We start from the raw sequence: 24,342 nt of genomic DNA, 5'->3' as shown, positions 1-24,342 counted from the left end.
TTAACTGTGAGCAGGGTTCAATTTAGCTTTTAACTACTAAGTTTTGGTGTTTGGTATACAACAGCCTTTCCTTAGTGTCTAGGTCAATTTACTATGCAATATATAAGCTAGTAGAACAGTGCACTGGCCTATAGCATTATAAGCCAGCTAACAACAGCAGTTATGGATTTTAAGATAAAGATCATATCTGTTTAATAGATAGCTTGGGGACAAACATGAGATTTAATCCAAAGATAATAAATAGATATTATATTTCTTTTGGATTGTGTGTTTTTCTCTTTTTCTGCCCAATAACTGAGTCGGAGACACTACATTCAGAGCTGGGTAGATTACTTTGGAATTGTAGTCCGTTACTGATTCCAAATTACATAACAAAAATTGTAGTTAGTAACATAATCCATTACATTACACATTTTAGGTAATGCAATCAGACTACTTTTGGATTACTTTTAGATTACTTGTTACCTAAATCATTTATCACATTGATTTAAATAGGACAATCTCATACCATACTGATATAAAAATACAAAGAGTAAGAACATATATTCCATTCGTTGTAATTAATAACATTACATTACTTTTGTTACATTAAGGTTTCCCAAACTGGGGTTTGTAAATTAACTGCAGGGGCTTCACAAGTTTGATGAAAAGCTAATAACGAATTAAATCTTAAAAATGGAAAATTAAAACAAGTCATTTTAGAAAAAAACAAGCATAAAAACAAATATTGAATTTGTTTAATTGCATGTCATGTGATCATTAACCAACACGCAAATGTGATACTTAATTATTAAAATATTTATTTTAAAATCTCAGGGTACTTTACAGTAAATATATAGGTGAAAGATGTTCAGATGACAAAAATATTTAGGAATGCCTGCATTAGCCTACATGTAAATAAGAAATAACTTGAATTTGTTTAGCCTATTTTAAAATTGTGCATTCTTTGTCTAAATTTCCACAAAACTGGAAGACTTTCTGAATATATATATATAGGATGTAGGCTATTTTATTAGAAAGGTAGCCCTACATTTAAACGATGAAAAAGAGGAATTAGGGAGAATCAATAAATTATGAATAATTTATTGCTATTGTGTAAATAATATGTAATCAATATGTTATGTTCTTGTATTATTGATTCACCAGAAGAGGGTGATATGGGATACTATGTTGGTACCTATAAAAGGTGTAGAAGAACAATTGAATGTGTGCAGCCATGTGGCATGCTGGCATTGTTTGCTGCTGACCCTTGACTGCTAATAAATCTTTGAAATGTAACTTCTGCGATCTGACTCTTCATGCTTACCTGGACTTGAAACATTACACATTTGGTGATGATGATGGGATAAGGTACAGGTTGCAAAAGGGTCAGCAGCAAACAATGCCAGCATGCATGCCGCATGGTTGCACACGTTCAATTGTTCTTCTACACCTTTTATAGGTACCAACATAGTAACCCATAGCGCCCTTTTCTGGTGAATCAATAAGAACACAACACAATAAAAAAACACACGATAAAAGGTATCTTTTCCATGTTAATCTGAGTTTTTGTCATTTGGCATGCCATTTATAGCCTGAAAGCAACAACAGATAGTTTATCTCAGATCTTGAAAATAAATTAAAGCAAAGATGTACGTTAAAAAACTGTGAACTTGCTCGAACCAACGAGTGTATACCATAACAAAGATGTATCAGTCACTCGGTATGTACATTTAATGATGTTTAAAAGGTTTAATATTAGAACACAAATTAAGATATTTTTGATGAAATCTGAGAGCTCTCTGACCCTGCATAGACAACAATACAACTGAAATGTTCCCAGATGTTACCACGTTTCTGGGTCTGGGAACATTTCACTTGCGTTGCAGTCTACGCAGGGTCAGAGAGCTCTCCAAATTCATAAAAAAATTTGTTAATTTGTGTTCTGATGATGAACGAAGGTCTTACGGGTTTGGAACGACATGAGGGTGAGAAATTAATGACAGAATTTTCATTTTGGGGTGAACTATCCCTTTAACGGATCTCGTAGGACTCTTGCATTCAGGTGCTGTATTCTTGCCTCAGCTCTATTTAAAGATTAATCAAGGCAATGCAAGGCAAGGCAAGTTTATTTATATAGCACATTTCATACACAATGGCAATTCAAAGTGCTTTACATAAAAGAAAAGAAAAAAATAATCACAACAATAAAACAAGGAATTTAAAAACTTTGAAAATGATAAAAAAAATTTGATTTAAGAGGTTTAAAATATATTTGAAAAAGTTAAGAATAGAAAACGATTATACATACAATATAGTGCAATCAGTTCGGACATTGCACAGTGCTCATTTAGTAAATGCACAGCTAAACAGATGAGTTTTGAGTCTGCATTTAAATGTGACTAATGTTTTAGCACATTTGATCTCTTCTGGAAGCTAGTTCCAACTGCGGGCGGCATAATAATAAAAGCGAAATGCAATGACTTCAGTTTTTTCCTTGTTTAACTGAAGAAAGTTCTGGCACATCCAACTGTTAATTTCATCAATGCATTGGCAGAGGGAGTCAATGGGGCTGTAGTCATTTGGAGATAAGGCTAGGTAAATCTGGGTATCATCAGCATAGCTGTGATAATGAATTTATCATTACTACTGATGAATAGATGAATTTATGTTCCTCTGAAAATGTGCTGCTGAAGATAAAAGGGTCTGTAATGCTAGAGTAAAGGAGTGGTGTTTGGGCCTTTGTTTGGGTTTTTGCGGATGTCTGTGATCTTGTAATAACTAAGATCCATTATAATGTCGGCAGTCAGACATTCTCAGCTTCATTCTCTCATTCTCTCAGTTTCATTCTATCGTGTTGGATTAAATATTGATGGGTTCTGAAAATCCAACCTTGTGGATGAGGATGGAACAGAGCAACTGTGATGGCCGTGATGTTAAGGAGTTGGACGTTGACAGGATAGAATCCTGCTCACAGCGAAATTGGATTGGCTCCAGTTAATATTAATGAATGTGCATGCGTGGCGAGTAGTTGGGTTTCCACCGTGCTACGTGACGTGTTCAGAGAGCATTTTAGCTGATAATGTGGTAAGTAGGCTATCTCTGTGTGTGATTTAAGTGATCTGACCACAAATGTTTTAGATCTAATTTCCACCTGTATTTAGCATTGCCCACTTGTGACTGGATCACAAAAAGTAGCCTATGTGATATATAAGCAATATCACACTTGTAGATGTGAGATATGGCTGTATATCGGCACGGCTGTGATTCGGCCGTAGGTAATCACAGTGTGCTGATATACAGCCATATCTCACATCTACGAGTGTTATATTGCGTTTATACCACAGTTCGATGGCACGAGTATGTAAATACATAAACAAAATAACAACGGAGTGTGTTTAAAAGCCCTCTTTTGTGCTGAACTACTTCCTTCCGCCACGGATCCAAATGTCAGTTTGACAATTAAACAGCTGAGCCCAAACCTCCGTCACTAATTCCAAAATGTCACTTTAGTAACGAAGGAACGTTGAGTCGCTTCATTGAAAGCTTATTGTATTACTTCATTAAAAGCAGTGTATTATGTATAGTAGATAATGTGAGAGAGATGGACTGAGCGAGTGAGATTACCTGCATCTGATACAACATTCATTCTTCAGATCATTCTCATATCACAATAAACATTAGTTTGAATATCTGCTGAGGAAAGCCTTATCTTTGTCTTAATGTTAATATCCTTTCATCTGTTATTTTTATTTTTCAAAGTAAAAGTCTTTACAGCTGACTCACTCATAAAAGCAGTCTCTTGTCACCATCTAAAGGCGGAACAATATAACTAAAATCACCATCACGAACACGCACTGTTTCTCAATACTAAACCCTATTATTAAATACTATTATTTATATCAAATATTATTTATTGAATAATAATATTTAATAAACAACAACAACAACAACAGCCATCAAAAAAGTTGCTAGGCAATTCAGTCAAAAGTACAAAGGCAGCGCTCTGATATACAGCATTGAATTTACATAAACATGAGATTTTGCCAAAACTATCTTCTCTGGAAAAAAATAATAGATTAATGCAGCAGTTCCCAATCCCCGTCCTCGCGCAACAAGAGTGTAACATCATGTACCTCTGTAAATAAATACAATTTAAATTCACGTCTCGCTCACTTTGTCCTTTGAATGGAACATATACTTATTTCGAACTGGAATCATGGCAGAATATCTGGTGATGTTCAATTCGCAGGGCACTTACGGTCGAATAGAACAAACGTTGCATGTGATAAGAGATACATATGAAATGCAGAGTGGAGGGGGGGGTCATGTAGTGGTCATGTGTAACCACTACAGAGACATTAGTGCCAGCGGTAAATTCCAGAAGATCTAGCTTAGGTGAGGCACTCTCGGGCAGCTTCATGAGCGAAGAACGGCCGCTGGCCATCTGGAGCTCACATGTCCAAAAACATTGATGCAAATATTCAAATAGATGTTATCTTTATTAACAAACTGCATTTTTGAACTATAAACAAGTACATTCTCACCTGAAAACCACTTAAAACTACATTCCGTGACACAAAAACTGTAATATTTATAAAATGATACTAGATTTGGGCGTCCGCCATGACACTCTCTGTAAGAAGTACTGCAAGCGGAGTGATACGATTACAAACTGTGAAACGGCTGTTGGAGTTCTGATATAACTCTTATATCCCACTCTTATCAGCCACTCAAATTTGAGAACCAGAAAGATCTGTTATATAAAATCTAATAAAAATAAATAATGATACAATTTTTTAAGTAGCCTATATATTTTACATGTTTGAATTATTGCATGTGCAAAAAAAGTGATTAAAAAAATTATAATAATTTACTTACAAAATATGCTAAACATTTACATTTATATGCATTTGGCAGACACTATATTTTACACAATTTGTTAGATTTAAAGAAGCTTCTTTTTCAAGCTCTAATGACGGAAGAAAGAACACCTCTCTGAGAAAAAAAAATCTAAGTGTCCTTACTTGGCAGATGCATTTATGCACTGAATGCAACTAATTGCTTTACCGCATGCCAGCTCTCCGCACTGGTTTAGCTTTGACTGAGAGATCAGATCCAGTAGGAACGGCACTGGGAGCGTGTGTTGAGTGCACGGCATTATTCAAGACTGAAGAGAGTTCAAAGATGAGGGCTATGACATGGAAGCTAAATATAGAACAGACTGCTGAAAGTCAAGAGCCTTATTTTTCCTCCCAGAGAGACAGAGAAGTGGAGACAGAAAGCTCTCTCTCAGGGTCTAAAGGCGAGAAAACAAGAGGAACATTCATCCTGCAGTACAGTCACCATGAACATTAACCAGTATTTATATTTATGAAGATCAAGACAAATGCCATCAGCTGGTCGAATTCTCATTCTACAGCACTTGAGGGATTTCGCAACCTTATATTACATTCCAGTCTAAATGACCTGAGTGCAGATTGTCCAAAAAATTGGTTGCTTGAAAAACGGTGACTTGATCACAGAACACTGTAAAAAATGTAATAAGTTTCAACCAAAACTACTGCTTTTTCATATGAAAAGAGAGAAAGAAACATTTGGTTCAATGTAATGTTCAACATATATTCTCCTTCTCTCCCTTAAGAGCCGGTTTATTAATGGTTCTTGCGCTCAGATAAACCCGTCTTGGTGTGTCTTTTTCCTCCGCAAAGAAATTGAATCTTGTCCCTTCAAAACTCAATTGAAAACCCATATTGTTTACTCTGTTACTGAAATATTTATGCAATCTGACTCTTTCTTCTGATTGCCATCAATTCATGCCACATTTGTTAGGAAAACTGTGGAAATTGCATGATAACTCCACTGCAATAAATCATTTTCCAATAAGTGAGAAAGGATGCATCCAGAACATGCAAAATGAGCCCACACTGACCGTTCTAATCAGTTGAGATTTATTCTTGAAAATGCGCTTGTCTTTGCACCAAAATGTACACTGTTTGTTTTACTAGAAGTCAAAATAATAGAACAATCTTGATATGAAGTGCCTAAGGTGATTGAAATAAACAGAGGATGATAACCCTCTTCTGAAGGGGTTTCTTAAAGTATTTACTCAAATGTTTGTTTACTAGAAAACCTTTAACTAAACATTTTACTCAAAGTTTTACTGTTTGTTTTAATTATGTTGCTGAAGTATTCAAAAAATTTGATTTGCATACTTGCCAGGCAAAGTTGTCCTACTTTTCTAAAAAAGTGTATTTTTATTCATGTAGTTCGTCTCTTTTTTTTATGCCTTTGTGTGTGTGTGTGTGTGTGTGTGTGTGTGCGTGTGTGTGTAAAAGCTGTGCACAATTAAAATTAGTTGAAAAGGCCTTTTAATGCTCACTTTTAATCTGATTTCCTGCTAAAACTCATCTGTGCAAAAAAAAAAAAAAAAGAAAGAAAAAAGCTGTACCAACCCTCAACATCTGGAGGCGCTGCAGTGTCAGCTTTATTCAGGTTTTCTTTTTCTACCCATCTCATTTAGCAGCTGGGCCTTGTGATCACTTTTTCAGCTCAGCCTTGTTTGGGAACTAAAACAATCGAGACATTTCCATCAGGATTAATTTAAGCTGATGTGCACCGAGCTATTGCCCATAAAACACACAAACCGCAGCTCTCCTGAAGCCATCAAAACCCTGCGATTCGATTAGTGTTTATACTGTAATATAACAATGTTCAGTTGCACAAGTGCTGCAGAGAAACAACATGCTAAGAATAGAATCGTCAACAAAGCAACCAGCATTACATAATGAAGGGATGAGTGAATGCATTTGGCTCTGTATGGGTGGTCGGCCGCACAGGCCCACAGCAGGAGGATCTTCTTACGGCGTCTCTCAGGAGAGTCTCCTGCACTATTCAGCTCCTTATCAGAGCATCAGATGTTTACAGTCTTATATTTCATGCAGCCATTTGGCTTGCCTTTTATTTAGCTGCAAAGAGATTATAGCATGGACAGAGGGACTGGGAACAGAAAAAACTGAAAGAAACAGTCTGAAATAATGCAACACAAGACACAGGTACAGATAAAAGATATGGAAGATTGTATAGGGAGAAAAGAAAGAGGCTAATTAAAAAAAATAAAAATGGTTCAGTGCTATCAGTAAAATCAACATTTTTCCATTATCAGAACTCAAAGTTGGAATTTCTAACTGCCTACTTCGAAAAGGGCAATATAACACTGCTTGTAAAAAGTAAGACGTCCAACTTGGAAACTCCTGTGGAAATCCAAAATAATAATTTTGACGCATTACGTAAGTTTGGGATATTACATAAAAAGTGCTAGAAATGCAAAAATGCTAATAAAATCTCCAATGGCTTTTGGATTATTTGAGATAGTTATATATTATATTATATAATTATAAACACAATGAGGCTGTGAAAGTGAGTGAGTAGATTTTTTTTATCTGTTCGGAATGATGATGTTTAATGTCCCCAAAAACCTTGCGTCTTTTTCGACAAGTAAAAGCTTTAAAAAAGTCACAAAGTGTATTACAGTTGAATTTTATAGAATACAAAACATTGTAGATTAAAACATGAAAATATATTGAGCTTGTGTTCACCACAGACATTATTTGAGGCATTTAACCAAGTATCTTTAAAAAAAAAAAAACACCACTAATTTTAAGACTAGGAACCAGAAATGCAAACTCATTTATGGGTTTTGGCTCATCCATGCAGCACTTTATTCTTAAATGTAAATAAAGTCATCTGACTTTGCCATGTGACCTATGCTTTGTGATTTTAAATTATATTTAGAACTCCGATGGACACATGTGGCTAGTGAGTCAGAGTTCCTACAGGGAGGAACCTGTTTAGCATAGATTTGTGCAGAGAGATGGATGAAGAATGTAATAAAAGATCTCTCTTTACTGATAATCAAAAACATGCTAAACAAATGCTAACCTTTTATTATGTTCTAAGTATCAAACAATGGAACTAACTGGATCTATTTGGTCAAAAGTCAGGAATATTAAACAGGAATAGCCCATATTGGGACTAACACTAAACAAAAGGATTTTTAGTTCCCGCTTAAAAATGAAGCCACATCCTCTTGTCAAAAGAGTGATTTTTAAGAAGTCACTTGTGCCTCTGTAACCTTCCTCCTGTCTCTGGGAGCTATGGATTGAGACAGTTTTATTAAAGAATGGATTTTCTTTTGATATGACAACTGATGGGCCTCTTAATTTATGACTGAAACTTGAGTGTTCAGTCAGAGGAGCTCTTAAAGAGCTCATTCTATGCTTTGTGTCAGTTTGAGGTCGACACATATGCAGGCATTCTGAACAGAGATTGTTTAGAATAAGAAACTTTTATCTATTACACGTTCACACAAATAGATACTGTACACTGTAGGCCATCTTAAAATATGGTGCAAACAAAAAATATACAAATTTTCTCACATTTATTACCATAAAGCTGTGAAATTTTGTATGAATATAAACAAATACTTTATATAAATATATTTTTTTAAATCTCTCACTTTCATCTATTCTTATGTATGGATGTTTAGGTTTTGTTTAAAGTATTCAAATTGTACTTTTATGAATCATAACAATATCAAGATGTTCAAAATACTTTGAGAGTAAACTAAACTAAATCCAAAAGTTTTTATATAACTTTTTGAGAATGACCTATGTGTTCACACATGCATCAATATAACAGTCCTTTTATGCATCACAAAACTAAAAATTGCTCCTTCTAGCTCATATTTTATAAAAACTATTAAAAATTTGTTTGTGAAACCAACCCCTAAATGCTAATGAATGAGAGAAAGACAAACACTGAAAGACAGATGGTGTATGTGTGTGATGTGAAGAGAAGAGCAGAATTCCTGAGATCTGGTCTGTCACAGCAAAGGTTATACAGGCAGTGGTTTATTTCCCCACAGAGCTGCCGTGACTGAGATAGTCCGCAGACTCACACCCTGCCTGATATAAAACTAAATCTGTCTGTCACCTCAAATGACCCCCGTCTTTTTCTCAAAAGTCACTTGAGAGACAGGCTGTTTCTTACATTTTAGGACACATTTCACTGCTGCCATCAAGACTGGAAATGTTTTTCATGCTCTCACAGAATGCACGCTTTATTTAATTTGCCAGTGGCACCAAAATCTGATAAAGATGCACAAATTTGAATCCATAAATCCAAAAATCCAATATTGGTCACTGTCTTCTTCACAAAAACGTTGCATTCTCTGTACTTTTACACTTTTACACTTTTACACACACACACACACACACACACACACACAGAGAGAGAGAGAGGGAGAATCCTGATAGCCATCTCTGCCCTCACTAATGCCACTTCATCCTTTAAAAGCAACAGGCGAAGGACAGAGGCACAAACATCCCCTACAGAGTGATGAATTAATAACTGGGGTTAACCTCTCGCCTGGAGACAATGAGAAATACAGCACAGGGTTTAGACATCTCCTGATAACACATGACTCTGACTGCAGCCACCACTGACAGACGGATGAGCTCCATCTCTGGACAATAACACAGTGTCAAACAGAACCGTGCTGAACTATACCAAAGTGAATGTGTGTGTGTGTGTGTACGTGTGTCTGTGTGTAGGCAATAAATAAATAACTAACTAAATAAATAAATAAATAAAATTCAACATCACCTACAGTATGAGACAATTATTAAACCATAGTAAATGATGAATATTACACAATATTACATTTATGAAAGTTGCATATCAGTTGAAACACCCAGTATTTCCTATAATGTGTGAATATAAATATGTAACAGAGTGATGAATTAATAACTGGGGTTAACCTCTCGCCTGGAGACAATGAGAAATACAGCACAGGGTTTAGACATCTCCTGATAACACATGACTCTGACTGCAGCCACCACTGACAGACGGATGAGCTCCATCTCTGGACAATAACACAGTGTCAAACAGAACCGTGCTGAACTATACCAAAGTGAATGTGTGTGTGTGTCTGTGTGTAGGCAATAAATAAATAACTAACTAAATAAATAAATAAATAAAATTCAACATCACCTACAGTATGAGACAATTATTAAACCATCTATCTATATTTATTTACTTATTTATATTTAATAAAACAAATTATGTAATTATTAATATACTAATATATAGTGAATTTATTAATTAATTTATTTCTTTCTTTAGCTCTGTCGACTTGAATCTGTTTTGGTGTAATGGAGACTGCATTAGACTGGTTCAGAACTTATATTTCTGATCACATTCATTTAGTTTTTATTTATGGCCACAGATAAGAGTTTGGTTCGGTTAGTACTGGTGTCCCCCAGGGCTCAGTTCTTGGTCCTTTGCTTTTTAGCATTTATATGTTTCCCTTCTGTCAACTATTAAGATTTCTTGACCTTAAATATAATTTTTATGCTGATGACACCCAGAGTTATATGCATTCAAAACTAGGTCAAGATGTGGACTTGTCCCATCTTTCAGATTGTATTTGGGAGATTAAGATCTGTGCACAAATAATTCTAGAAATGAAATCATGCTTCTCGGCTCTCCCCATCAACTGCACAATGCTGGTTCTTTAGCTCTGTCTGTTGATGGTGTTGGGCTGGAACTATAAAGTAAATTTAAAAATCTTGGAGTTATTTTTGATGCCAGCCTGTCATTTGATTCATTCGTACAGAACACTGTTTAAACCTCGTTCTGCAAAATTCAGCAGCTATTTGTTGGGGTGTTGTTGCATTGGCTCAAGATTCCGCATTGATTTTAAAATCCTTATTTTGTGTCCTTATCCTTAGTGTTAGGGTCCTTATGCATGGCCTTACTCCTCAGTACTTGGCCAAGCTTTTAACACCTTATTCACCTTCAATTTGCGTTCTTCTCAGAGTAGTCTTTTAGTCGTTCCTAAAACATGGCTTCGTTCTAGGGGTAAGATCAGAGAAGCAAATTCGTTAGGAATATTTTAATCTGGTCTTAAAACTTTTTATTTCAGGATTGCTTTTACTTGATTAATTTTTTTCTTGTTTCTTTATTTCTTTATTTTAGTTTCTTTTCAGGGTTTCTTTTCTTGCTCTGTTTTTTTTTTTATTGTTTTGTTTTAATTTTCATTGTTATTCTTACTTGTGTTGCAAAGCACTTTGAGAAAGCAATTTTTAAAGGTGCTATACAAAATAAAATTATTATTATTAATAATACTATCAAATCAATTAATTAATTAATTAATTAATATACTTATAAATAAATGTATTTCATTTATATAATAAAGTATATAAATACTTTTTAAAATTTAAATAATTTAATGTAATAAATTATTTTATTTATTTTATATAATCATTCATTCATTCATTATGTTGAAAAATGAAATGTAAAGACAACATTTGGGGGGGGGGGGGTTAACTGCTATGAAAATAATCACAAATAGAAAATGTTAGTTGTCTTAAAATACTTTTTTCTTTCTACTAAACATTTTCATAGAGATTAAGCATTAGTTAATTCATAATTGTTCTCAAAGATATTGTTATCTTGGTAATTAAGCTTTCTTAAATAGCAGATGGTGTGTCATATTTCAAACTATCAAGAAATATCAAAACAGGAGTGAACAAGTATGTCAGTGTAGATCAGACACACTGGCCAGAAGTCATTGTTTGTTCGGTGATTCTGATGAATATATATATATATAATATTAAAATTAATATTATGTTATATTATATTATATTATATTATAGTAATATTATACATATTATATTAATGGAAAGATATAAAAATAAACTAGATGAGTAAAGTTTGTAGGGTAACGTTTGGCTCGAAAAAACCTAGCCAGAAAGTTTGAAGTAGTTTGAAAGTTAAAATAGTTTTAAAGATTAAAGTTTGAATGTTTTCAAGGCAATACAGTCTATCAGAAAAATAGATATAAAACATATTACTAGGGTACCTGTGGTGGTTTGCTAGGCTGTTTCTAGCATGACTAGCATGTTGCTAAGATGTTTTTAGCATAATGATTAGCATGTTACTAGCATGTTTAACATGGTTAACATGTTGTTAACATGATTAGTAAGTTACTAGCACGTTTCTAGCATGATTAACGTGTTACTAGCATGTTGTCAGCACGATTCGCATGTTACTAGCATGTTGTTAACATATTTAGCAAGTTTGCTAACATATTTCTAGTATGATTAGCACGTTACTACCATGTTGATAGCATGATTAGCAAGTTACTAGCATGGTGTTATCATTAGTAGCAAGTTACTAGCATGTTTTAGCATGATTAGCAGGTTACTAGCATGTTGTTAACATGATTACCAAGTTACTAGCATGTTGCCGGCATGATTCTAGCATGATTAGCATTCTAATAGCATGATTTTAACATGATTATCATGTTACTAACATAATGCTAGCATGTTTCTAACATATTTAACAAGTTGCTAGCATATTTCTAGAATGATATGCAAGTTACTAGCATGTTGATAGCATGATTCTAGCATGATTAGCAAGTTACTACCATGTTATTAACATGATTAGCCAGTTAATAGCATGTCACTAGCATGCTGTTAGCATGATTAGCATGTTACTAGCATGGTGTTAACATGATTAGCAAAGTTACTAGCCTGTTGTTATCATGATTCTAGCATTATTAGCATTTTGCTAGCATAATGCTAGCATGTTTCTAACATGATTAACAAGTTACTAGTATGTTGCTATCATGGTTAACATGTTACTAGCATTTTGTTAACATGATTCAAACATGATGAGTATGTTAACAGCATGTTGCTAGCATGATTCTAGCATGATTATCATGTTAATAACATGTTGCTAGCATGATTAGCAGGTTACTAGCATGTTGCTAGTATGTTTCTAGCATGTTTAACAAATTACTAGCATGATTAGCATGTTACTAGCATGTTGTTAGCATGATTAGCATTTTACTAGCATGTTGTTAGCATGTTTCTATGCTAATACAGTTAAAACCAGCTAAAACCAGTTGATTCAGTAAAAAAAAAAAAACAGCTTAAAACCAGCTTAGGCTGGTTGCCTAGTCTTAGCTGGTTTAAGTTGAAAATATCTGCGTTAAGCTTGGTTGGTCTTTTAGCAGGTCTCATGACTTGACCAGCTAAGATCTGCCTGACCTGCTAAAAAGTTGCCAAAACCACTTTAAAACCAGCCTGGGAGACCAGCCAAAGAAGCCAATCAGCTTAGGCTGGTTTTAGCTGTTTTTTTTTTTAGTAAGGAGTTTTTAAGCTTTGCTATGGCAGTAGACAGCTTAAAATCACCATACGTCTCATTGTATAAAAGTTTTCAGAACACTGATTCATTCAGCTTTCAATGAAAGTCTATGAGATTTTAGGTGGTTTTGATAGTCTGGTTTACGAAAACCATAAGTCGCATCAGTTAGAAAAGATATAGCACAACGAGTCAGACTGGTCCGACCCGAGTTTGGCGGTTGTAGCGTGAAAGCTCTAGGAGGAGATAATGTTTAAATTTTGGCTCAGAAGAATAATAATAAGTTATAGTAGATCAGTAAGTTGGCTTTCTCAAGCCAACTTAATGAGAGGATGTTTTCAGAGGATGTCTTTACTGTTTTTAGTATTGTTTGCTAAGACACATTTTGCTACTATTGCTCACACTTATGAATTTAAAATTATGACTGCATAGTAACTCCTTGGCAACCACACATAACTCTCCAGCTCCATGACAGTTTTCAGGGCAACAACACTCACACTTTCTTCAGAAAATGTAAAAATCTGGTGTATCTGAACACACCCTCCTGTCATCTCATCAGGCCACACAAAAGCACGCTTCCTTCATGCAGAATAACCTGTGTTTTGACAGGCAGGATTTTCTTCTCACCTCTAAAACGGAGCATCTCATGCTCGCTGTTCTTTAGTCTTCACACAACAGTCTGTTGTTCTCAGACCGTGTAGCAGAATGCAGCTGAAAGAAAAATGCCTGCAGGGGAGAGACGAGAGGAGCGGAGAATACAGTGAGTTTAGACAACTGAAGAAAGAGGAAAAACTCATGCTGTCTCTGGATGTAATATTAATGCATATCAGAGCCACACAACTCTCCAAAGCTATTTTAAAACATCCTTGAAAAAAGTTTCAGAAAGCAGCATATCACAGTGCAGTGTTTGAGTGACGTTTTGATGCAATGATACTATAGGTTTACCTCATGCATTAATCTAAAAACCTGTTGATACTGATACGCCAGAAAATGACTTGACAATTTTGTGATTTTGAGCTGGCTGGTCAAGGTTTAGCTGGTTAGCACTGGTCAGTTAGACGCCCAGCTGCAGTGGTGACATGCTAATGTACAGGTAAGACGAGTTTTTGTATTTTATCCCATAAACGACAGGAAAAAACATTATTCTGCAGTTCCATCATCATATCTTTCCTTTATTGCCTTTAGATGTGTTTTTCTTCATAAGAGGTAATATGGAGAGGTTTCATAAAGATCACTGCACCAAACCATCATCCACTCCCTCTCTGCACATTTTGCTGTTCATTTAGCTGTGAGACGGGTCGGTATCACATCAGTGCTGCGTCTGCTGGCTCAATCTGCTGACTTCTGCTTCTCTACACAGCTTTTTGAAAAAAAAAAAAAACACAAGATATCTGTCTTTATCCTTTCAGCAGGAAAATGCACACTGTGCATGTGGTAAACCACAAGACAAAAATGGTGAAGGGTTCATTTTTCGCAATGTTCATTTTGCTTTTGTTGAGTACAGAACCTTATGACATCAATGCAACATGTGTAGAAAATTTGTGACTATGTAGTTCACTAAAACACCTTCAACAAACCTAGTGCACTCAGTGTCTTTTCTATACCAAGTGGAATTTCAATGGCTTAGAAATATGACATTTTACAGCTCATCTAATATTTTGGGACTAAAAAACAGCTCAGAAATACTCTGTTTGGACAAACCCCTTAAGAAGCAAGTATTTTATTATTAAACTCTGAGGCTGAGATCAGAATGTTCATACTGTAGTCGAGATGCCCCTGGAGGCTCTGTCTCACTGCAGAAACAAAATCTTACAACTCGCTCAAAGAAACCACTCTCATAAGCACAGACCTATTAAAACACAAATCCCATCCTTGCTTTTTTTCTTTCTCTGCTTGTATAATCCAGTTCAGAATTCTCCAGGAAAACCACTGTGGGAATGGAGAATCTTTGACATTGCTGTTTTACTTTCCTGGGGAAAAAAGATGAAAGGAGTGAAACAAAGAGGTGTTCACTACAGCACATGATCAGCTATCATTTTTAGCAGTATAGTTCAAGAACTACAATTATTACTTATTCCACATCAATATTCTTCATACTACAGTTTAAGAATCTGAGTAAGTTGGACACAATTAAATCTGATTTTCCCAACATGCTTTTATGCAGACTGTATAAGGAGAATAAGTTTTGAAATTAAGTGTTATATTGTTAATTAATCTAAAGTTCTATCATGAAACTCTTGATGGCACAGTCCAATAGGTCTAACTCAATCTGACATAATGACTTAAATATTCACATGGCGCAGCTGATTGGTTTCTTTTCGTATTAGCAGCCAATGAGCTTTCTGCTCAACATTCAAATACTTGGCTAGTGTTTGCTGTAGCAGTTGCAGTGCACTTCAGAAACCCTCCACCTTCCCCAGCTCCACCTGCATAGATCTGCTATGGGGTAATTTCATGTATGTTATATATGGGGGTTATATCATATACTGTATGTTATTTGTGCAGCAGCAGTATTTCCTACATACCCACAGCAGCATGTTGTGGATTTATTGGCAGTAACAAGTTCACACTTGCTCTGCCAGCAGCTTAGCAGATCTATTCATCCAAGATCAAACACATTAACATTGCCATGCACATTACCATGCTAAACTCTCTGAGAGTTGTTATGACAGAAATATAGATCTGTTAGTGTTTAATGTTCTGTTCTTTTGGGCTTTCTGTTATGTTGCCAGTTAGGGAACACTTAATATTTTTAAATGTGTAAAAATGTTTAACAAATAAAATAAAATAGTGCATCATAGTTTAAATTTTCAGAGTGCAGAAGACAGAGATGTAGAGGGGTTTTAAGTGTTGTTTAGAAGTCAGCACACAATTACAATGAGTGCTTTTGAGGGGGAAAAAACTAATAGCTGGATTTGGTTTTATAAAATCTGCAAATGGCCAGGCTTGCATCTTAAAAGTGCACCCACAAATTCCCAAAGCACCATCTGCTTTTGTTATATTCAGCACTTATTAGTCAACACACGGATTCCACTGATTTCTAGTGGAAGCTCATGCATCTGTAGCTGTTCTAAAAAGATACATATTTTGATGGAGATAAATGAACAGAAATATTCTCTTTTTTAAAATTATGATTTTGGTTATTTCGAGGATTTATATGATGGTCAGTAAAAATATGTGACACCCACATGCACAGTACGAATATGTTGCATATATTCAATTTTTGCACCTCTAGTCCTGCGGCCTTTAGCCTACCATTTCAAAATCAGCCAAATTATGTAACAAGAGCACAACACAGCCCGAGGAAGTTCCACAAGAGGCCATCATCTACACTCCCCAGAGGATCTCCATACATTTGAACAACCTTCCTTCTGTTTTTGCCCTTAGCCACAGATAATTATTTGAGTAGTTTTACTTCTGTTGTCCTGGGGGCTCGGGACTTGCTTTTAAAAACTTTGGCTACACCATGGTAAAGATAGTGAGCGCAGAAGATCTTAACGGACCTTTTAGCTGACTATGAATGATCTAATTAGGTCTTTGCAATGAACTGGAAAATACCATTTGCACAAATACTACAGCCACTTAGTTAGTACTGACCACATGGGCACATCTGAGTAGCTCTGAATTTAAATCTAAAGGCATTTATTTAATGAACTTGTAACCAAGCGTGATGATTTATTTTGACTTGTTCATGGGCGTTTGTGCAGCATGTTCATGAGCAGAGTTTTCATTTGCACTAAATAACAGTATTAATCTCTGGGAGAACAGATACTCATTAGGTGATTCTGGTAATGGGCCATGTTCTCGTGTCTCTTTTCTGGTGATGGAGGAACTGGAGGGAACCGGTACATAATTGGCTGTGTCGCTTCGTTAGCCATTTTTTAATTAGCATAAACAAGTCTTATTCATCAAATGTTCAGGCTCATTAGTGACCCATCTTGGCTAATTGTTCAATGGCAGAGTGGAAGAACTGCATGTGTGCTAGAGAGAGGAATAGAAATGGCTCCTATGGGACGATATTGCTGTTTCCCTATATGATTGTGATAGACCGGATATTACTCACCCTTTCCCCTCAACTCCCTGCTGGACAGGACCTTTGGTCTTCTTACTGTATCTGGGCACACTAAATGGCTTGTATGTTTATCACAAAATAAGAATAGAGAAGAGGGAACGACAGACTGACCCACATGAAGGAAAAGTTATTAGATTAATGGGCAAATGGAATATAATTTAAAATAATATGAAGACAAATAGAAAAATAACGACTGTTTCAAACTGGTTCCCAATAGTGGTTGCCCAAAAAGATGCTTAGCATCCCTCAAGTGTATACAGTTTTTTTGGAAATCAACATACAAAGGACTAATGTTTGTCTTTGCAAGATAATATAAAGTATTTTAACAGTGATTGGGATTTTCAGTTGATCTTTTTGCCGGTAACATAATCATCAGGTGGTGACACATGACCATTTTATCAACATAATATGAATCATTGAATCAACCAAATCATATTCATTCAGGAACGAATTCAAGTGACTGTCTACATGCGCGAGTCATGGAATAATTTAATCAAAACGCCTGCTTCAGAAATGAAACAATTGAGTGTCCTTATAAGCATTATAGATGCCATATTCGACCACTCCAGATATGTTGATGCGTGAGCCATTTTGGAGCGGTCAACTTAACACGTCATTCACCATAATAATCAATGAATATTCAAAGATATACATGCGCATACCTTGCTGTTGTAGATGCACACAGTCAACTTGCGATTGAGGGTTCGCAGACCTTTCCAAAAATGGCAGATGGCTTACGTATACACTCATAGAAACAGTCGCTAATGAGGCATCTACGTATATACCTTATAAGTGCATGCTTGAAAAACTGAATCAACCGAGTCTTTCAAAACACTGATTCATTCAGGAACTACTGTGTGTTGCTCGAAGACCTTGCTTTGGACCTATTTATTTGGATGAACAAAAATGCCTAAGGTACATGTTTCACGATCGTTTTACGATGAACCTCTGAGCAATACCATTGCCCTCATGAAAAAATTTCCCTCAGAAGAAAGAAAGACGTCAGAGACAAAGGTTTGCAAAATGCCGTTACCATGGCTCACAGACCCATTAGTTATTTATAAAGACATCTTTTCTGATTGGAATCCTGCTTGCATACTGTGTGTTTTGGGATATAAGAGTTTCCAGTATTCGTCATTCAAGTTGTAGTTTGAGCTTCAATCATCTCTGTGACTCCATCAGAGATACAGTCGCCTGTAAAATGATAGGGAAAGATAAACAAATGCATGTGTGTGTGTGTGTGTGCGCGTTTTTGTGACAAATGAGGACATACATTTGTATAATGATAAAGGTATGACATAGGTATTACAAGGAGAAGGTGACTTTTCAGGACATTTCCCCATGTTCTCACTTTTCAACACGCTTATAAATCAGACAGAATGGAGTGTATTGAAAATCTGAAATAGCACAACGTTTCCTGTGAGGGGTAGGTTTAGGGGTAGGGTTGGTGTAGGGCAATAGAATATACGGTCTGTACAGTATAAAAACCATTACGCCTATGGGATGTCCCCACTTTTCACAAAAACAAACCTGTGCGTGTGTGTGTTTGTGTGTGTTTGTGTTATTGTGTCTGCCGACATGAGCTGAATTTAAAAACACTACCCCTTGCTCTCTCAGTAAACAGCAGTCCCTGGGATGTATATTCAACACTGAATCTAATTAGCATTCATGGTGCAGAGCAGTAGATTACACTGAGAAATCAGAAAGAGACCAGAGGTCTCTGCGAGATACAGTCGCCTGTAAAATGATAGGGAAAGATAAACAAATGCATGTGTGTGTGTGTGTGTGCGCGTTTTTGTGACAAATGAGGACATACATTTGTATAATGATAAAGGTATGACATAGGTATTACAAGGAGAAGGTGACTTTTCAGGACATTACCCCATGTTCTCACTTTTCAAAACGCTTATAAATCAGACAGAATGGAGTGTATTGAAAATCTGAAATAGCACAACGTTTCCTGTGAGGGGTAGGTTTAGGGGTAGGGTTGGTGTAGGGCAATAGAATATACGGTCTGTACAGTATAAAAACCATTACGCCTATGGGATGTCCCCACTTTTCACAAAAACAAACCTGTGCGTGTGTGTGTTTGTGTTATTGTGTCTGCCGACATGAGCTGAATTTAAAAACACTACCCCTTGCTCTCTCAGTAAACAGCAGTCCCTGGGATGTATATTCAACACTGAATCTAATTAGCATTCATGGTGCAGAGCAGTAGATTACACTGAGAAATCAGAAAGAGACCAGAGGTCTCTGACCCCGCCTTTCACTCCTCAGCCCCGCCCATACATTAGCATAGGATGCAGATTTTAGTGCTGATAGGGAGCACGCAAACGAGATTTATGGCGGTGTGGTCAGGTTGTAATCAGAGACCTGAGAGCAGACGCTGTGGCACAGGATACAATTTATACAGCAAATGAAATGCTACTTGCCTGGTTGGGGGGTTGGTCAGGGTGCTTTCTTCCGTGTTCTTCCACGAGTCCCAAATTGGGATTAATTGTCAGAGTGAAAGATGGCTGTGTTGTTTTGTTGCTGTGAATCTCCATAATGAATAAAAATGGCTATGCACCATTAGCAGATTGATCTCTCTTTTTATTTAAATCATTAAAATGGGTTGGAGGGAGATTAATTTATGGAGTTAATGTGTTTTTCTGCCACATGGCTTATTTTTATTTTTTCATTTTTTTTATCCACCTGTTATTGCACTTGGTAATAAAGAGAGTTTTCGGCTGTGAGCACATCAAGACCTTAAGTGCGACTGTTGGGGTCATAATAGTGCTATTAAAAACATTTCTGCATGTAATGATAGTGTTTGTATTGTTTGTGCAATGTGCTAAGGTTCACTTCCCTCAGAAATAGTCAGTGGTCAGTTATCTTAAACACAATCTGATGATTAACAAAATATTTTAATCAATCCTAACTCAATTTTTAGGTCCATAAATGTCTCATCTTTATAGTCCCGCCCACCCCCCCTCTCCTATCCCAAGCCATTTGAAATCTATGGATTGACAGGTCAGAGCAAAGGTTTTCTCCTCCAAACAGTGAAAAGCGTCAGAGAGAATGAAATTTTGATTTTTCGAAATTTAATTCAGCAGATCTCCATCTGTTTTGGTGAGAAGCTCTGATGAAGCTATCCCTGGACCGTGCGGCACGTCCAGCATGGCCCCATTGCAGATGAATGTTCAGGTGTTCTCTGTGGGGCCTAATTAATCTTGGAGGAATTCGACAGTAAAATACCTGCATAACAATGTTAGTTTTTTTGGATCTCAGGACAGAACTGATATTGAAAGTGTATGTGTGTGTGTGTGAGACATATGTCAAGAAAACGATATCTCCCTTGTCCTTTCTATCCAATCAAAAGTGGAACGAAGTTGTCAGATCAGGAACCAGGTGGTGTCTTCCTGCTCATAGCAACAGAAAGCCTTCAGCCATTGAGCGCTGAGGTCTCAAAGGAGTGAATAGTGAGTGTTTCTGTGAGTGATGGATTGAGCGTGTGTATGTGTGTGTGGTCGAATTGTGTACGGCAGATCTTGTGTGCTCCCCCTTTTTGTTTTAATTGTGCCACTGTAAAAGTCGCCCTTCTGCCTCTCTAACCCTTCCTCTCGTCTCCCCGTCACTCATGGAGTGTAATTAGAGAGAGAAGATCTTCCACACCACCTCGACACAAAGCTTGACTGACAGCAGGCCTCTTGAGCTGTATCTGTGGTACACTTTCAGTAAATATAGTGTAAGGTCTGTGCACCAAGCCAGTGTCGACCATTAGTTGGAAAAGTGCATGTTCCCGCATTGAACGTTTTTTTTCTGATTGATCTCTCAGTATATACCATACAAGAAAACCTATTAAGGAAACGTAACTATTTTATGATGTGGTAATTTCATATGATTTTTACAGAAAAATGGGGTGTAAGAAGATCATACGAAATACGAAAACATCCAAATTCATATGAATTATCTGCCAATTTGCCTAAGCGTAACTTAGTTATGAATTGCAATAAGAGTGTGTTGTGCAGGCAGTAAATGCTGGAATTACTATAATTATTTTTTTTAATGATATATGCCTTTGATATCTCATGATTACATTAGAAACTGCAATTATGAAAGGGCCAGCTTCTCTCACATATATTGTGACATGTAGGAAAACAAAATGGAAGCAGCTATAACTATTATAGACAGCAGATCTCTACTCATTTTTGTCTTTTTATAGCCAGTGTCACCAGGTGCATTTTCTTTGTTCTGTTTTTCATGAGGTAAATTAATGTACTGCCCTTAATGGATCCATTTTGGCATTGTGTGTGTGTGTGTGTGTGTTGCTACAGAAATGAACTATTTCTGAATTTGAAGGACGTGTTGTCGTCTCATAATTATAGTCATTCTAAGATGCATTAGTTCATTGTTGTTGAGATCTAAAGATGACTACAATCATCTTTAAAGTAGTTAATACAAATTTGAAGATGTTACTGAAAATCTTCCACTTCAGATATAGTATGACAATTAGATGCATCGTGACAGGTTTTAAGTCACGTTTTTTTATGTAGCGCTTTATACAAAACTGATTGTTTTAAAGCAGCTTTCCAACAATAAAGAGGAAAATAACAGTGTTAATATTAATGCAAAATTGATCAATTATACAACTTTTACAGTTCTAAAGTAGGCAATAATGTCATTATTCAGCTCAGCTTGATTCCGTTCAGTTCAATAACATTTTTACTTCAGTAATGACATATAAAATTGTTCTAGCATGTCATTTGACCAATTACAATGCAGCAAGTATTACAATATATATACAGTATATATATATATATATATATATTTTTTTTATTTTTTTTTTTTCCTTAAAATGATGATGATAGGACTTATAATATAATAATGTATAGAAAGAGCTGCATGAAATCTGGTCAACATCTAATTTTGTGTTCTGTGAAAAAAAAAGTCATTTTGAACTATTCTTATAACATTTTTTTTTTTGACAGAAATAATTCAGAGCAAAAACAGAAAGCAAAGAGTGATTGAGAGGAACTGTGAGAGGAATGCAGGAACGGTGAGGAGAATCATGTTCCTACTCACGGATACAGCAGGATTAGAGTGTATGGGATTGGATGCACAAGTGGCTGTCTCTGGCTAGGTGGTAGATTTTCTTGAGGAGAGCAGTCAGTCAAGGATCAAACCATTTATGCAGCTCTGTAGTGCTTCTAACTGCATGTGCCTACAACTTTAAGTTCATGTTCAAATCTTACAGTTTTGTATTATGACATAATTTTAATATTTAATTTAAGTTGACAGCAAGTCAAATGTCAATACTACTGTTTGTTATTTTTATAGGTTTATAAGTTTTTAACTTTGGCATTGTGGTAAAATATTGTTTAATGCATAATCTCTGAAATATTAATAAATCATAAACTGGACAGGCAAGGGGGAAAAAATCAAAGAAATCAGCAGTTTCAATATTAGAATAGAACAAGGTTTAGGTAGCAACATGGTTTTGAAACAACACTGATATCTAACATTCAAAAAAATGTCAAATAACCTTAACAACTATGGTTTTAAACAACCTTACATATATATAAATAGATAAATCTCATATTTTAGCCTAATAAATGATTATGTAAATAATTATATAATTGGTCTGAACAAAAACAGCAGATGGGCTGAATGAAAATGCAAATTCGTTCTCTGATATTAGGTGGTGCTTATGGAGAAGAAGAAATACAGCAGTTCCCTTTGTACACAATAAATAAATGATTATTTTATAAACTTATAAAAAAAAATGTCTGTGCAGTGGCTATGATAGATGCTATTCAAACTAAGTAAAAATGGCATATTTTAATAGCGATGTATGCTATTAACAACAGTGAAAATAGAAATGAATTCTATTTACACTAAGTGAAAATACTGTATTTTATTAGCGATATGCTATTTATACTACGTACAGATAACAATATGTAAAAATAGCAGCATTTTCTTTGCAATAAGTGTAAATGGTAGATGCTGTTTATATTTAGTGCAAAAAATGGCAAATGTTTGCACCTGTAGTACATTATAAAACTGTATGCAGCAATAACACATTGTGTAAATAATCATATTTCTTAAAATTACTAAATAGATGCCGGATTATATTGGGACAATTAAGCCCTCCCTACACCCTAAACCTACCTGGTAAACACTTTATTATTAAATACCTCTGAACCACTCTATTTCCATTTTTTATATTTCCTTAATTTTTGTTGAAAATAAATGTCTTTCCCATCTGATATCTGATGGGAAATGAGAGAAGATTGAGTTCTTCAAAAGGCAGATTCGAACTCAGGTCAGTCATGTCAAAATATGCCACAATGCGCCTTACGCCCCTGTTATATAACAATTGTCTTTTGTAATGTTGTCTATAGCTTCTGCCAACAAGGTTCGATTATTTTTTAGTCTTAAATCTAGAAAACACCAACATTCTCTCCTTTGTCTGTATTGTGTCCACAACACCTTCAAAAGGTAAAAAAGTCCCTCATTCCCATCTCGAGTCCCATCAGCACAAAGCATACATATAGAGGCCCTGTGGGGCCAAAAAGGTGTCACGTTTAGTGCCTCTCTAAAACGTTTATCCCGTGCCTCTGCCATTCCCGTCTTGAACCTCCCAGACACAAAAGGGGGAGGGGAAATAGGTATTTTTCCTGGATTCGGCATCCCAGGGGAGGAGAGGATGGAATGCCTGGAAGAAAGAAATCACATGTCCATTGTGAATGGGGGCACCATTGTGCGACTCAATAGGAGGACAAAGAGGTCTGAGATAATGAATTAGATTAAACGGGGAAAACTTGAGCTATGAAAAAGCCAAACAAATGCAAAGCAGAGAAAACAACAGCAGTACAAAAGGGGTGGTGAAAAAATAGCCACCCTGATCTGACTGGTTATTTTGTACCTTCACTGAAGCAATTATAACCATTGTACTCGGTGAATGGTGCTATGAATGCAGATTATATGTGCAATGGAAATTTTTGACTCATTCTCAATTATCTTTTTTTTTCTCTGTACATCATGCCTAAGAGGAGATATTTCACACTCAAACACATACACACACACACGGCCTCAGA

Source organism: Sinocyclocheilus grahami, unplaced genomic scaffold (genome assembly GCF_001515645.1).
Source record: "Sinocyclocheilus grahami isolate Dianchi unplaced genomic scaffold, SAMN03320097.WGS_v1.1 scaffold112.1, whole genome shotgun sequence".
Lineage (NCBI taxonomy): Eukaryota > Metazoa > Chordata > Actinopteri > Cypriniformes > Cyprinidae > Sinocyclocheilus > Sinocyclocheilus grahami.
This window is presented reverse-complemented; position numbering follows the sequence as displayed.